The sequence below is a fragment of the Gracilinanus agilis genome, chromosome 4 (genome assembly GCF_016433145.1).
Source record: "Gracilinanus agilis isolate LMUSP501 chromosome 4, AgileGrace, whole genome shotgun sequence".
Lineage (NCBI taxonomy): Eukaryota > Metazoa > Chordata > Mammalia > Didelphimorphia > Didelphidae > Gracilinanus > Gracilinanus agilis.
The window spans coordinates 406,796,880-406,809,803 of record NC_058133.1 but is presented as its reverse complement, the minus strand read 5'-3'; the positions used below and the strand labels follow the sequence as shown (position 1 = coordinate 406,809,803).

The 12,924-nt window shown below is 38.2% G+C and overlaps 1 pseudogene; it reads left to right on the top strand.

The window, feature by feature from the left end:
* The first annotated feature begins 3,305 nt into the window (after positions 1–3,305).
* Positions 3,306–3,763, top strand: LOC123246627 (annotated as a pseudogene).
* Positions 3,764–12,924: the final 9,161 nt, after the last annotated feature.

Genomic DNA, 12,924 nt, shown 5'->3' with positions numbered 1-12,924 from the left:
TTCTATTGTACTCTAAGGTTTACTTTACATACATTATCTCACTTGGTAGAAAGTTTTCAAATTAAAGTATTGAATAGACTTGTCTTTTTCAGGGAATGTTTGTACTTTTGAAAGGAATTTTCTAAAACAACTCAATTTGTAAGAATCATAGACTCTCTGAAGGAAACAGTTGAACATTTCACTTGTAGCCCAGCTCTCCTTCCTGAAATATGTAAATAATAAATATTAGTAGGTAATAATGGTTAGAGGTTTAGGCAGGTTTCCTAGGCTCTAGATGAAAATAGCCCTTTGGGTCAGTTATTCAGAAGTCCTTTAGATCTGGGAAGGATTCCAGGGAGAAACTGACAAGTTAACTCTGAGTTGTTAAACAGGATTTATTATAAAACTGGGATAGGTAGGGGAAGGTAGTGGGATGATCTAACTGGGATTAAAACTAAAACCCTCCCACCAAAGTCCAACAGGTTTCAAATTGATATAACTACACTTATCTCTACCTCAAGATCCCTAGTCTGCCTGAGCTATAACCTAACCTGAATCCCCTGTCTTTTGCTAGTAATTCAGAGTAGGGAAAGCTGGAAGGTACACAGGTCCACTGGGTTAGCAAAGGGAGATCTCACAACCATTGTCTCTGGGTCTGGAAGGAATCCAGCTGACTTACAACAGCAGCAAGTATTAATCCACAAGGAAGGGGAGTAAGGATCTTATTAACACAATCCACCTGTGTAGCTTAAACCAAACAACCATTTCCTGACAGGTGAAAAGCTTGAAGGATTGGTCCACACAGACAAGATCTAGAGAACAAGACCAGTATCTCTAGAGAACAAGTCCAGCAACCAACTGTCTCCTCAGAGAGTCACTGTCTCCAGAGTTCTGGAATTCTCTCCCTGCCTCTGCTTGGTACTTCCTGCTTTCCCTTATTTCACTATAACATTCCCTGGAGTAAGAGATTCTAGGTTCCTAGAAACCCAAGTATGATCCTTAAGGAACTTGATCCTAAAAGAGTCAAGTTCTCTTTGGCTCATTATTGACCCTATCTGGATTCCTCCCGGAAATTTCCTAAAAGAAAGCATTGGTATGACTCATGCCTAGGGGCTCCTCAAAAGCAGAAAATATGATTACCTTCCACAAAGATACTTACTGCACAACACGTAATGGTTTTGCTTATTTCTTCCACCACAGAAATTATATCAGATGTAAAGGACTCAAGAGAACCCATACAGAAACATCAAACACTCAAAAAGCCTATTAAGCTCATCATACTCTTTTTTGGTCTGGACATTCTTTCTCCTCCAAGCTATGATCCTAAATAAAATCTAAATCTTCTACCTTCCTGGTGTTTTCCACCCACTTCCTCCAGGTACTTTTCCTTTTCCTTTGAAGGGTAGCAATGTAAAATTCAGTCTGATAAATTGAAAGATTGTAAATACTTTTAAATGTTAGACAGAACAGTTTGCATTTTATCCTAGACACAATAAAAAGTTGTTGAAATTTCACCATCACTGCTCTAGGAGATATGTATCTTTTCACTTGACCAAAATTCCTCTGTCTTTCTCTCACACTTCTGAATTCACTCTCACACTTCTTTCAAAGTTCCCTAAATCACTCTTCGCATGAAAGGTTGAATCCCTCTCATATTAACCTAATTCTCATTCAGGATGCTGGCTTACCAAGCTCTTAAATATTCCCTCAGTTCCTCAAATCCTTTTAGCTTATTCTACTACATTATAGCTCTACAATCCTTACTTCACCAAACCAAGACAATTTCCAAACTGTATGGACCACAAGAGGCCTAAGGTTCTTTCAGATGATCCTGAATAAGCCCACAGCGAGGTTGGACAATAATTTTCAATTTCATGCCTCTGCAGCCTTAGATGCAAAGCCACCCCTCTTTTCCTGGAATCTCTCCTTCTGACACCTGTATAATATATATGAATTTCAGCATATCATTTGACAGTTTCTCATAATTGCCTTGGGAATAAGACGGAAAGATTTTGGTTAGAATAGTTAGGCCAATTCAATATGTTTGTGTAATAACAGGACCCAAAGGACAATATAAATCAATAGGTTTATATATGCTTAAAGAGTAATCTCTAATGCAGTGCTCCAAGGATCTGACCCAAGGTGTTTTTTTTTTCATCCAGGACTTGAAAGGCATAGTCAGCATCCTTATCAAATTTGCAGGTGATACAAATCCAGGAATAAATATACTGGATAATGAACTAATATATTAAATAATGATTATTCAAAAGGATCTTAACAAGCCAAAATGAAAGGCAAATATGAAATTTAAGAGTTGTAAATGTAAAACTTTATACTTAGGCTCAAAATATCAAGCATATATGTAAGGATTAAAAAGATTTTCTATACAATATTCCATGTGAAGGAGTTCAAGGGTTTTAGAGGACCTGTAAACTCTAGTCAGTAGGTGTTTTAAGTATTGCATTCAGTTCTAGCAGCCACATTTCAGAAAGGAAATGGATAAGCTATAGCATGTCCAGAAGAAAGCAGTTCTGGAGTGCTAGAAACCTTCTACTTGAGGAATGTTTAGTTCAGAGAAGAGAATAAGATCATGCTGAATAATCTTTCAGTATCTGTTATGTGGAAAAGGGAATAGAGTTTTTCTGCCTGGCCCCCAGAAGGTGGAAGCAAAAGCAATATTTGGAAATTGGAAAGATTTAGGCATCTGGTAAGGAAACATTTCCTAACAAACAGAACTGTCTTCAAGAGGAAAAGGCTACTTTAGGAAAGAGTAGGATCCTATTGAAGAAGAGGATAAAATTTAAACAGATTCAGTGGCTAAAAGACAATTTATCAGCTATATTGGGGAAGATATATAAGGCTAAAGTTTAAGTATTTTTCCTTGTAATGGACTAACCTCAACCTCAAATTATATCTGTATCTATATAAATAATGTCCCACACTCACACATGCATATTTAAATATATATGTATATATATATATGTATATATATATATATGTACATGAGTATGTGTCTTTGTTTATGTGTGTATGTAATTTACCAGGGGTGGAGATTTGAAAAAAATAGCATAAGGATCTGGATAATATATGTGTGTGTGTGTGTGTGTGTGTGTGTGTGTGTGTGTGTGTGTGTGTAATATATGCAATAGAATTATAGAGAATTTCCAGCAATTCCACCCAGTCAACCTATGACTTGAAATTACAGAGAGGTGTTCTAGGGGAAGGGATAATGTCTGGGCTAGAGTGGTGGGGAGAGTGGCTCTCTAAACAGAGATCCTAGGGTCATGGGGCAGGGGTCTTTTTGACAACAGGCCATGGATGGGATCATGACCACCAGGAATCCCCGTCCCACAGAACATGACAGTGATGATGACTCTCATGAAGTACTAGATTTAACAGAGTATGCAAGAAGATACCACTGGTGGAACCATGCTTTTGGCCACAGCTCTGGACCTCCTGTAGAGAAATATTCTGTAGCTACTCAGATTATAATGGGTAGAGTTACTGGATGGTGTGTAGGGTTTTTGTTCCAGAAAGTTGGAAAACCTGCAGCAACTGCAGTGGGTGGTAGCTTTCTTTTCCTGCAGATTGCCAGTTACAGTGGCTATGCGCAAGGTGACTGGAAGAGAGTTGAAAAAATGTAAACAAAGCAAAAAAGAAAAATTAAAAGAAGAGCAAATAAAGCCGCATCTGAAATCAGTACCATAACTGAAGAATCAAACAGAATATAATGGTGCCCAGTGGATTTGTGAGAGGCTTCTTGCTAGGCCTTACATCCTATTGAAGAGAATGGTGCTGTCTTGATGGATTAATTAAAAATGAAAACATTGGTGTGCCTTCTTACAAAGTAGTACAGGTCACCAGATTCTTCTGGGCAACAAGACTAGTTGGACAATACTGAAATTTACACTTTAGGCTTTTGCCTTCTGAAGCTTAGCAAACTAGGACTTGCTAATAATAATAATAATAATAATAATAATAATAATAATAATAATAATAATAATAATAATAATAACAAACTGTACAGTATATGTATATCACATTTCTGGACAAAACCTGGCTAACTTTCATCATGCGTTTTTAATCTTGCACCTGTTCAGGAATATTGTAACTATTGGTATAGATATATAATTGTTTTGGTAAAAGGACCTTCTGTTTTCACATTTTCCATATTGATTTGCTATTTTTTCTTTATTTTAAAAAAGTATTCTCCATTGTGCTGTAAAACAGTGCCAATAATTAAATAATATGTATTATAATTTCAGTATCCACAGATAAGAAATCTGTTTGCAATAAACTGTAGAATTGTAATGTACTTTTATGGAGGAGAAGTAGAAATACTTATTAGAGATATAAAAACAAATTAAACAGAAAAAAATTTAGTGGAAAGAATCAGAAGTATGTTTAATAGGCTACTACCATACAAGGATCCTATTTTGGCAAAAAGGTTTTATAAGACAATTTTCATTTGTTAGATGCATACCATCTCATTTCCTAGGAATATTCATTCTGATTCTTTGTTGCTTCACCCTATTTTAAACAGATGAGCAGACCCCCCCTCTATATAATTCCTACCTAAACCTCAATTTGACTACCCCCATGAACTACAGCTTAATTCTATATGCCACTCTGTTTATTCTACCATTTTGCATCATGCCTTCATTTCCCCAACAAAGTTCTTTCTCTCAAGCCATATATTAAGTAGCCTTTAATCATTAGAGATATCAAACTCACCATTTTCTGAGAGGGTAAAAAATGAACACAAGGCCATTTATCACATAGCCATAATAATTTCTTATATTTCTTATGTCTCCTAAGCAATAGGAGAATGGAGAAAGAAAAGAATTCATACCAAGATACGCCCGCGAATGTTAAGCAACCAGTTCTTCCCCCCTCACAAAAAAATGTGCACACAAAACGCTTTTAAGTTTAATCTGCATTATTAACATTTTCTCAATTACTTTCTTAAGTCTAGCAATCAACAAAGCAATAAATCAAACCCTGATTTGTAGAATTCACTGATTTACAAGATGTAAATGCTCAAATTTAAAATGTAACAACTGATCACCTTGAGAGCTGGTGAACTAGCTCTGGCATACCACTGATTAGGACAAATCAACAATATACATAGAATTTTGATTTGTTTCTGGTTTATTGTTTCTGAATATTATTTCTGATTTAGTAATCACAAAACTTCATTATTAATATCCTATTTTCAAAGACAGCCATATATTAGTACTATCTTTCCTCAACTCTTTGGTAAGCATTAGTTCATTATAATCAGAGAAAATATAAAGTACTAAAGATTATATTTTATCTACGGTACCATTAGCAATACTGGCAACTAAAATCTAAATACAAAATTTTCTTTAGAGATTATAATGTAAGAATCAAAAGAGATACTCCGGCTTCTAATTTGATGGTTAGATTTACATCAAAGAAGATTAATGAACAATTTGTTAATGGATTGTCCTATAAGTTGCCCAAGAAGATTACAATGGAAAGTTAACAAGTAAGGCTATACCTACTCAAGAAATTCCGCTCCTAAAAATTAAAAAAATAAACAAACAAAAAATCCAAAAAAACTGTCAAGTAAAAGAAGCACACCCAACTTGAATATGGGTCTCACCAGATAAGATAACGCATGTTCAAAGTAATTTAAGGGATCCTAGTTGCTCACAACATAAGTTTCTACTGATGAGTTTATTTTTACTAGTCAGTCAGAGGACCCAATTAGTAAAAATAAAAGGCATTTAATGAAATAACATAATAAGAAAAGTATTTCCTTCATACACTTGGGGCCCAATGTTCATAAATATACACACCTACACACCATCATTGGTAAGTGGCCAGCCTTAATGGATGCTTATAGAGGTGAATACATATAGGGAACACACATGGTCATGGAGCATACATGAAGAGGTACATGTATAATGAACATAGAGGTGCCCAGAGCACATTATATTGGGGAAAGCCATGATTCCAGTGGTCAATTCATGTCTCTGCTCAGCAAGAATATTGCTGCCTTCTAGTGATGTTGTTGCATGCTGCCACTGAGTTTACTTCTTTCTGATCGTGCCTGGAATGCAGTTAATGCCAGATGCGGAATCTTCAGTGTTGTAAATGTGGCACATAGCCTTTTCTAGGCATTGATCCCTGATGGTCTTGAAAGGCTGCTACTTAATGGTGTTCTGCTGGGCTTCTGGTTACTACAGACTATTGTCTGGCATGGCATCACTGAACAAAAGGTTACTGAGTTTCTCTTTACTTCCACCTTCTAGGAATTCTGATTCCTAGTCTGGAACAGTCATTATTACCTGGAATGGAAATACTTTAGAGAGCCTTGGAGTATGTGTGGATATCTTTACTGGTCTGCTTGGCTAACTTGAGAAGAGAAGTAATCTCTTTGATTAGTTTCAGAGGCATTCAAAAAGACCTGTCAGCTTTAGTGGAAGGGAAGGGACTAGGCATTAACACCTACTGTGTGCTAGGCACTTTACAGATACTATCTCAGTTGATCTTCACAATATCCCTGAGAGGTAGGTGTTGATGTTATTCATATTTTATAATTGAGAAAACTGAAGCAAACAGAAGTTAAGTGAATTGTCTAGGGTCAGACAGCTAGTGTCTGAAGCCAAATGATTGCAGGCATTTTTATATACTGTACAACTTGGCTGCCTTGTAAATAAGTGCCTTTAGTTGTTTACTCTTAACAGAACTCTGGGAAATCCAGTGAATAAAGCCTACAACCCTGTGAGTTCTAAATGTCCAGCAGTTGTCTCGGCATTCTGGCATCCAGAGTCTGAGTGCAGAGTCGGTGAAGCACAGGAGTACATTTTGAAACTCCAGCCCAGCAATAGGTAAGTCCTCGCAGAGCAGATACCACCTTTGTATGTAAACTTGGTAGCCATGAGGGCATAGAGCTGTTGTGGCAAACCTATGGCATGAATGCCAGAACCCACTCTGTGGGCATGCATGACATTGCCCCAGCACAGAGTTCACCAGAGTTTGTTACTAGAAAGCTGGAGGGACGTGGGCCAGGCTGCTCCTCTACCCTTCTCCAGGTATGCCTGAGGACATTTCTCACATCACCTGCCCCTCTAAAAATTCACTATCACTAGTCTAGAGGAACAGAACTAAGTTAAGCCTACTTTCCTCATAAATCAAAATGGCAGAAGTGGGCTAAGTATTGGGGGAAATGTTTGTGCTTTGTTCTTTCTATATCTTTGTAGTAAATATCATTTGTGAAAGCTTGATGTTTTTCAGTCATGTCTGAACCATATTTGAACTCGAGAAGATGAGACTTCCTGATTCTAGCCCTAGTACACTCTCTATTTACTGCACCACCTAGCTTCCCCTTTTGTAAAGGCTATAGATTGTTAAGAAGTTAAAAAGAATTGAGCTTATAGTCCCTGGCCCCTAACAATATGGGTGAACACAGTTCATGAGGGCTCAAGTTGACGGCAGTAGAGAAAAGTCATCCTGCAAACCCCTCAGAGGACCCTCTAAACCCTGAGGGATAGATGTAGCCTGCCTGACCCTGTGGCAGAGAAGCCAAAGAGTACACACTACATACAAAATATGTTCAAATAAATATGAAGTAATTTCAGGTACTGGAGAGGCAGTAGCAGCTTGAGGGGGGAGGTCAGAAAAAGTCTTATGGAAGAAGTGGTACTTGAACTGAACTATGGAGGAGGCTAGGGATTCTAAGAGGTAGAGGTAAGGAAGGAGTACATTCCACAAATGGAGAAAAGTCTAGGCAAAGTCATGGAAATTGGGGATATCATGTGTGAGGGACAACAAGTAGGCCAGTTTGACTAGACCAGAAAGAAGTACTTAAGTCATGAGATAAATTGGAACCACATTGTGAAGGACTTTAAATGCCAGAGAGGAGTCCATATTTGATTCTGCAGGCAAGAGAAAATCCCCAGAGCCTTTTGAGCAGGGGAAGGGCAGTCCTGTCCAGTACGGTCGGACAGGTCTTCTCCTCTGACTGTTGTTAAGATCCCTTGATCTCTGACACATGCACATCTGAGAGAAAAGGGGCTGACTCAGAAGGCACAAGCAAGCAGACAGCTTTCACTAATGTTGCAACAGATTCATCACTACTATATCCTTCGGGTTATGTCTTTTGGGTTTTTTTCCAACTTTGGTTTTCGGGAGCTTGGCAACACATTTTGGGACATAAATAGGAAAGCCACATAGCAATATCCAACCACTGCCGGTACACGGATTGATCCAACTTGAAGAAGGCTATTCTGTCTCACTCTATTCATTTTCAAGGACAATCAGCTTTCCAATAGCACCATAATAGGCCAGTATATAAACTCTGGAAAGAAGTCATATTTCTTGTTTTTATCATGGGAGAAGAGATGCTAAAGTCCTTTAAGAAAAATTGAAATGGTCTTAGGGCTAGAAAAGAGAATATAAAGCCCACCCAGGGTGAGGGACACTGTGTTCAGGAAGAGAAATGGGGAGTAAAGAATAGGCCTACACAGGCCCTGGAGGCTAAAACAAGCCAGGAGAGATAAAATTATTTAATAACCCGCAATCTCTTCTAAATACTAAGTTAGCTATAAGGACCTCTGGGTAAGCTTTTTTACATCTCAAGTGTAGATTCTTTAGAAACTAAGATAAGTAGGAGCTCCTGCCCTCTGAGGTCCTTGTAATAATTCATAATTAGTCTTCAGCAAGATAGAGAAATAGGCTTTTCACATAGACAAGGAGACACAGAACATTTGATGAAGAACGTGGCCCCAAGCATCTATGAAGCCAAGCTGGCAATTGATAATAGCCAACATTTATATAGTACGTGGCTATGTGCCAGGCATTAGACTGAGCCCTTTACCTCTATTACCTCATCTGTTGCTCACAGCAGCCCAGGGAAGCAGGTGCTATCATTATCCCCATTTTACATATAAGGAAAGTGAGGCAGAGGTGAAAGAACTTGTCCAAGGTCACATAGCTAGTAAGTACCTGAAACTGGACGTGAAGTTCGATCTTCCTGATTACAAACCCAGTCCTCTATCCTCTGCACCATCTAGTTGCAATTGAATTCCTCCTTGTCAGTAGAACAGGCACTCTTTCCCAATGACTCTACAAGCTACCAGAGAAGTTATTTACTAAACTAAGCTTGCAACAACAAATTTTCAGATCCCTATGTTGCCAAATCTATCTGCCTAGTTTCTTTGTGCCCTCAAGGTGTTTTTGTATGCTGGGATATTGGGATGAGTTGGAATGAGGGATAACTCAAATGTTACAGTTTGTACTTCCTAAAATGGCAAACCCAAACTGCTTTACTCTCTTGGGAAGGTTGGCATGAATCAGTTCTGATCCATCTGCCACTGGAATGCAAGAGTTCTCTTGAGAAAATTTGGGTTTCTTTAAACTCCTTAGTTACTTAGTCCATAAAGTCTAAACTGCGATTGCCTTATCGTGATTTTGTATCAGTAGGTCAGGAGGGCCTCCCTATATCCTGGGTCCCCTCTTGCCATCTCCTTCCAGGGGTCTCTCATTTATTCTGTATAAATGTACCTAGACAGTTACATGTCACTCCTAGTAGAATGTATATTCTCAAAGAGAAAGAACTTTTTTCTTCCTTTCTTAGTATCTCAGGCACTTAACCTAACCTGGCACATTGTAAATGTTTAATAAACACTTGTTGACTGACTGACTGGCAATAGAGCAAATGGGTGTCACCCAGCAGTGATTGAATATTATAATCCTCTCTGCCTTCTCAGGACAACTGATCTGCCATCCTTATTGTGGTAACATGTTTGCATATAGGAAGCAAAAAAGGATGGGAAAAGTTGAAATCACAAGAATGAGTTTCCAAACCCTAGCTCTTATATTTATGCACATGATCTTGGATAAATTACTGAATCTCTCTGAAACTTGGTTTTGTGACAGTTAAAAATGTAGAGAAATTGAGTTCCAGGTAATAAAATCAATTTATTGATCAGGCTAGCAATAACCAATAAACCAATTGATCAGTCATCTCTATTCAAAGACAAAGACATTCTGTATCTTGAGTCATTAAATACAGTTTTGGAAGCCCATTATTCAATCTTCCCATAGACTTTCTAAATGGTGAATACCTACTGAGGACATAGACTTAATAATTTACAGTCCTTCCCTAATTCCTTGAAGATGATTGAAAAATTACATATCCGATCCTAGGATTCCATTGGCTAGATCAGTGATGGGCAATCTTTTGAGCTTGGTATGTCAAAATTCACCAAAAAACCAAGCATAAATCGGGTGGTGTGTCACTTTGAGACATCACTGGGCTAGATGAAGAAATCAGGTTATACCTAGTTAAGAGTGACTTTCTCCAGTCACTCCAATGTTCACCGAAGGAGGCTATGATGCTGCCCCCAGACATATTTGGTTAGAAACTAATTCTTGTTTATCAGACAAGAAGGAGCTCAATCTCAATTTCAATCATTTTAGTAAAGAAGATGCCCTGGAGAAGGAAATGGAAGAGAATTCCAGTACAAAGGAATGGGGAAAGAAGCTAGAAAGATAGACTAAGCCTTGTCAACAAAGAATCTAAAAACCCCAAACTTGCAGCCTAGTAAGAATCCAAGGAACCCCAAGTTTAGGGTTTCTAGATTCCATGTTGACAGCCTCAATTAGAAAATTATACAGAACATTACTTAGAAATAAAAATAATGCAGCATTTATTTTCTAATAAATAAATTTCAGTTTCCACATCTATAAAAAATTAGAACAATAATACTGCCACTGGCTACCGTACAGAACTGTAGTATCAAACAAGATAACATGTAAAATTCTTTGTAACCATAAAGAATGAGAAGTTACTATTATTTAGACACTAAGGACAGTCATTTTAATGACTACAACTGGTTTTTGTTTTATTTCTTGCTTTTGAAATGATAAAATAAAATTACATGAAGATAACTTTTAATCAGGGAGGCTTTGGATTAAAAAAAATTTTTTTTAAACCCTTACCTTCCATCTTGGAATCAATAGTATTGATTCCAAGGCAGAAGAGTGGTAAGGGCTAGGCAATGGGGGTCAAGTGACTTGCCCAGGGTCACCCAGCTAGAAAGTGTCTGAGGTCACATTTGAACCCAGGACCTCCCATCTCTGGGCCTGGCTCTCAATCCACTGAGCCACCTAGCTGCTCCCTGGATATTTTTTTTTATCATTTTAAGAGAGTCAATATATGTTAAATGTACTTGAACCCAGGTTTTACTTAGAAATTAGCTCTCTTATGAACTATGCCAAGTGGCCTCAAAAAAGTGTGAATGACTGCATTATAAAATGCATAATTTGTGGCTCATCATGTAAGCAGCTCAACACATTCGGTTCAGTTGCACAATCATTCTTCTCTAATGTGAATTGCTTAATTCTGGCTATCTTTTCCTGGCTACCCATATTGCTCAAAGCCCTAGTGAGTAGAACTCTTTAGTACCTTAATCTTTTTTTGTTGGCATCACTCATGCCCATTTGCTAAAGCCAGAACAAGCAAAGAACAATCAAGAGTTTGTCCCAGATGCTGATATCCCACAGGGTCAGAGTAGACCTGCCCCCTTGGTTCTCCCCTGGCCCCTAAGCTGCTATCCTCCTATGGTCATTAAGCCCCTTTCCTCCACTGCCCTTCTACCTCACCAGGGTGGAGCTAGACAAACTACCTTCTTGAAACACATTTTCCAGCTATGGCTGCCTGACCTAGGGGCCTGGTCCATCTGGGATGCCCACAATCAGCTTGTAGTGGGCCTGGGGGCAGTGCCTACTAAATAAATCTAGCATTATCTCCCTGCAGTCCCTATCTTCTTCTTCTGCCCTTTTTTACTGAAACCTCTCAAGCCCAGGTAATGCAGTCAAACAATCACTGGACTTAAAAGATTTCAGTTCAAATCCTGAATCTGCCACTTATAGTTGTACCCTAAGGAAGTCATTTCAACTTCAGTGTCTCCTTCATTCGTAATCTTCCATCTGGGCCTTCTTGTAACTAATATCACCTGAATATTAAAACTCATGTTTAAAAGAAATGACACAAGAACTGAGTCTATGACCTTTTTCTAATGAGAAGATTGCTTTAAGCAAATGACATAAGCAACCACAACTGTATAATGCAATGAAGAAATAGCTCCCACCTCCAAGGATGCTAGAGGAATTATTGGTAAGATGCTTTACATCAATTAGCTTACATTTGCCATGGAATGATACCAAATAATTAACATCTAATAGGTCTGAGGAACTCAGTGTAGTTGCTGGTGGGCAGGTGTCTCACAGTTGGGTGTTGCCCCAGTGCCAAGAAGCAAATGTGAACTATGCTTACTGAAATATATTTTGGTCATTGTTCCTCTAAAGTTCATTATACTAAATATTTCTTTAAAGCATCAGCTAAACTCAACAGTACACAAGGTTCAGCTTTCTGTCCAAATGAACAAAGTTGTTACAAATCTGCCCAAGGCAAATTTTTTTATGTAGGCCTACATTATGAGTTCTGAAGCAAAAGTTTCCAAAAGATGTCATTAACTTTTGGGAATCAAAAAAAAATAGTTATCTCAGGGAGAAGATCCTCATTTGTAGAATGACCTTCAGCTCAAAATCTAGGACTCTAGGATCCTTTGTGCAGTCTCCCTCACCCACACACTCACACAACTACAGTACAGCCTAACAAAAGATAATTTAGAAACTCTGTATACGTTGCGGAAAACAAAATCTATTGGGAGAACATGGGCAACAGTTACATGGAATAGGCAAGAAGGGATAAGTTGAGATCTGTATACATGTAGGGTATCTCCTGGATTTACGCCAGCACAGATCCATTTAAGTATGAGTGAAAGAGAGAGAGAGAGAGAGAGAGAGAGAGAGAGAGAGAGAGAGAGAGAGAGAGAGAAGAGAAGAGAAGAGAAGAGAAGAGAAGAGAAGAGAAGAGAAGAGAAGAGAAGAGAAGAGAAGAGAAGAGAA